Genomic DNA, 4,647 nt, shown 5'->3' on the forward strand with positions numbered 1-4,647 from the left:
GTTGAAGAAAACTAAAGGTCTTGGGAACACATTTTAGTGTGTTATTGAAAGTTGTTTGTAATTCTAAGCTATGGTAGGTTGTTTCTAAAGATGACCATCATAAGTCCCTTCCTCCTCTGCACCTATCTGCCATTTCCATGTCATGAGATAAAGTCAGATTTCCCTCCCCTTGAATTTGGGCTGGCCTTAAGTTCTTGTTTGGCCAACAGAATGAGGTAGAAATGAAAACACAGCACGTCCAAGGTCATAGAAAGTCTTGCAGCTTGCACTTGAGTCTCATAGAACATTCTTCTTGAGATGCTCTTGGAACCCATCGGCCATGCCATGAGAAGTCTAAGCCACACTAAAAGACCACATACACAGCTCTAGGAGACTGCTTCCGCTGAAGTTCCAACCAACAGTTGGCCATGTGATTCGGCAATCTTGGCTGTTGAGTCCACTGGAGCCTCCTGATGACTCCAGCCTCGTCTACCATCTGATAGAATACACAAGGGAGACCTTGAGCAAGAACCATCCAGGTGAGCCTAGTCAATGTACAGAGCCATGAGAGATAATAGTAAAGTGTTGCTTTAAGCCATGGAATTTTTGGATGGTTTGTAATAGAGCACTACATAACAAGAACAGAAGTAAGAATATTATGAATAATTAATTTGTTCTTTCTTTTCAACACTTGGCACAGTCTTTTGGAACCAGGTCCTCCGCTGGGTGCTGGGAATTCAAAGATGAGTGAGATGGAAGATGTAAAGCCCAATACGTTTGCTGAAGCAACCCCTCGTTGGCGAGACGGACCGATGAACAGAAGAATATTACACGGGACAAGGGGTGGTATTACAAGAATGTGTGTAGATCCTGTGGGATCACACAGCCTTGGGAAAGCAGATCTGTTTTTGGAAGGTGGTGAACAGAGTGAGACTTGAAGACTGAAGAAGAGATCACAGGCGTATCAGCTGGGAGAAGGTCCCCTGAGCATTAGCACAGGGAGAAGATGGCATGTGGGATCTTCCTGGAACTACAAGGACTTCAATAAGCCTGGAGCATAGATGTGAGGGCTACGTGGCCAAAGATGTGGTCGGAAAGGCTACCAGAAGGCTGAAAAAAGGTCCGGCGTACGGGCGAAGGAGTTTGGATTTCATTTATGTGTTTATTTTTATTTTATTCTTCAACGTCAAAGTCTAGCCATGCTGCCCCACTTCTTTCTTATGTCATTATCCTTCAATAATTAAATCGAATGGTTCTAACGTCTGTATTGAAGGATTTCGAGGACAGGCACTTGATAATCTAGAATGATGGCATCAGAAATAGATGGGGGGGCATAGTGGAGAAGGCAAGATTATGTATGCAGGGAGACTATTTAGGAGTCTCTGCCAGTAATTTAGGCATGGCAGTGGGAGTGAGATCGGAAAGAAGGATATGTTAAACAGGTGGAGCCTGAGTGCTGAATTTGTAAGACAAGGGAGAGGGAGGAATCCAAAATGAGGTCCAGATTTCTAACTCGGGCGGACGAAGAGATGGTGATGTCATTCACTGAGCTGTGGCAGAGGAATGATGACAAAGAGTGAATGTGTTGGACTGAGAACGTACGTGAAGCATTGACGGGAGGGTGTACAGTAGAGAGGTGGGTGGGGAGCTCCAGAGGTTAGGGGGGGACCCTGAGCTGAAGATCTGGATTTGGAGGTCATGAATATGTAGAAAGGGCCAGAAGCCATGGGTGCAAAGGAGAGAAGGGCAATGGGCACTGTGCTAACAGAGATTACGCGTGGGACTTCAGGGAAGGACTGTGTCCAAGGGCAAGTTAGGGGAAGCCTGTAATGGGGATCAAGAAGGAGTAACCAAGGTGCATGGGTGGCTCAGTCGCTTGGGCGTCTGACTTCGGCTCGGGTCATGATCTCGCAGTTCGTGGGTGCGAGCCCTGCGTCGGGCTCTGTGCTGACAGCTCGGAGCCCAGAGCCTGCTTCGGATGCTGTGTCTACTCTCTCTCTGCCCCTACCCCACTCACAGCCTGTCTCTCTCTCCCCCTTAAGAATAAATAAACATTTGAAAAAGTTAAAAGGAAAAAAAAAAGAGTAACCAGAGTGGTATGAGGAAATGAGGTAAGAAGCCAAGGAAGGCACCAGATAGGATGATGGCATAAGATGCCGCGAAGAGGAAACATTCGAGGAGGAAGACATTGGAGACCTTGGATAGATCGGCTTACGTAGATTTATGAGGGCAAAGGAGAAGGTCTAGTGGATTCAGGGCAGCATGAAAGGCGAGGAAGTAGAGTTACTGAAGGTAGACTAATCTAAGAAAGTAGAAGAATTTTGTTCGTATTTTTTACTGAGATATCATTGACACAATGTTGTATTCGTTCCAGGTGCGTAACATAAAGGTTCAATATTTGTATATATGGTCATGTCTTTTTAAAGAAAATAGTGGCCTGAGAGTGTTTATAAACAGTAAAGAAAATACATGAGAGCTGAAGAGACTGAATAAGTGGATGGAAAAGCAGGGGAGGGGCAGAGGATACAGGAGAAGGAGCAGGCATTCGATGGGGGGGTGCTCTTCCCCATTGATGTAGGTGGGAAATTAGCCAAGGAGGCACGTGTTTGCAGAGGCTTGAGGGGAGAAGCAGGGGGCGGACAGGAGCCCTCCGTGAAGTAAGGACAGAGTGGCCATCCAAGAAGGCTGGAGAAGGTGGTGGACAGGTGGCTTCTAAAAGGATGGTAGGGTTTGAAAAAGCTACCGTAGGGTAATAGGCTAGTGCTGGCTCAGGGCACAGAGAAGGATGGCCTCGTGGCTCGAACTGAGCAAAGATGTAAAAGAATGGAAGTTTTTAAATTTTTAAAAAATATTTATTTAGTTTTAAGAGACAGGGAGACAGAGTGTGAGTGGGGGAGGGGCAGAGAGAGAGGGAGACACAGAATCCAAAGCGGGCTCCAGGCTCCGAGCTGCCAGCACAGAGCCCGACGGACGCGGGGCTTGAACCCGCCAGCTGTGAGATCATGACCCGAGCCGAAGTCGGACGCCCAACCGACCGAACCACCCAGGGGCCCCAAGAATCTGTGTAGCTAATCTACACAGGGGTGTGGACTTTTTTGTTGTTGTTGTCGCTCGTACTTGGCAACTCAGGTGTGGCCGTGAGAAAATGAGAGAGTGGACTACTCCAGGGTTATGATTTTTCTGGGCAGGTGCAGCGGGTTCACAAACTGGCAAAGAAGTCTAGACTATGGGCCAAGGAGTGATGAGAGTTTCAGGCCAGGGTCCGAGGGGGGACTAGAGGGCTCACGGAAGTGGCAGAATGGGTGTTAAAGCGAGAGGGCAGAAAGGCTCAGAGGTCGTGGTCAGGAAGAGGGGCTGTGCAGCTTAGATGGGTTTTCCTCGTGGGCAGGAAGCATACACGCAGGACTTCGGCGGTATCAGTGACTGTGAGGTCATTCTCCCGCCAGGAAATCAGAAGACTGTAGATGACAAGGGAGGAAAATGACAGAGCGGCATTTGCACGGGCCTCAAAGCGAGGAAAAGATACAGAAATGACAGAAACAGGAACTGAAGGAGGAGGTGATGTCTGAGCTGGGCTCCTTGCGGGTCAATAGGAGTTCTCCAGGCAGATGAAGAAAGTGAGGGAGAGCAGTTCAGACGAAATCAACAAATTCTCTTACTGATTTTTAAGTTCTCTTCCAGCACGGTATCTGTCAGGGGATGTAGCTCATAATGATATCTCCTACTTCCCATTTTTGTCAATAAAGGATATGACACAGATTGAGTATCCTCTGGCTCTCTCTGAATGGTCCTCTCTCCTCCCAGCTCTGGTTTTCGGTGCCAGTTTCTTCCAAGCACCTGGCCGCTGACCTTCAATCCATTGTCTTTCCCTTCATCCACGGATTTCTCTAAACTTGCCTTCCGCCCAGCTCCCACAACTCACACACATACCTCACAGTTGCCTGAAAGCATTTTCCTTCCTAGAATCTTGACTTCTAGCAGTCTGACTCAGATCTGGCTCAGAAAGATCCAAGAGGAAAAAAAAAAAAAAAGTGGGGGGAGGGGGCAGGTGAACTGGATGGTTTTAAGAATGGAATCCTGGAGACCGGGGCAGAAAGCGATCACAGAACAGAGACCAGAGAACAAATATCAGGTCGCAGAGGAGACACCTCAACAATAAAACTTCCAGCCGAAATCCTGCTGCCTTCCCTTGCTGAAGTTGTTATCTTGTTACAACGTCTTTGTGTCCTTACTGCCTTTCTGAAACGGAATGTTCCCCGGATAGGAGGAAAATCAGCTAAAAACGAAATCTCTCAGACGGTTTGTCACGTTTTTTTTAAAAATATTTTTCATCAAAGTATAACCCGTATTTTAAATTTCTCCTACTTGCCAGACGTGTTTTCTATTTTGTCTCTTATGGAGGTCTGCAGCCAAGAAAAACCACGACTCTCCGACCGATTCTGTTTACACATTCAGAATAGAGTAGCACATTGTCTTTAGGTGAATGATGTTCTCTGGGGTTGTGCAACATGGTTGCCCTGAGCATCGGGGACGCTTGGCTGGTCTCTCCAGGGACCCAGGACACAGAGATCCTCAGAGCTGCCAGACCCCAGGGCCCCTTTGACTTTTCTTGCTAATGGTGAAGCACATGGTGTGTGTGTGTAAATTTCTATGCAGCTATGTCGCTCC

The sequence above is a fragment of the Leopardus geoffroyi genome, chromosome C3 (genome assembly GCF_018350155.1).
Source record: "Leopardus geoffroyi isolate Oge1 chromosome C3, O.geoffroyi_Oge1_pat1.0, whole genome shotgun sequence".
Lineage (NCBI taxonomy): Eukaryota > Metazoa > Chordata > Mammalia > Carnivora > Felidae > Leopardus > Leopardus geoffroyi.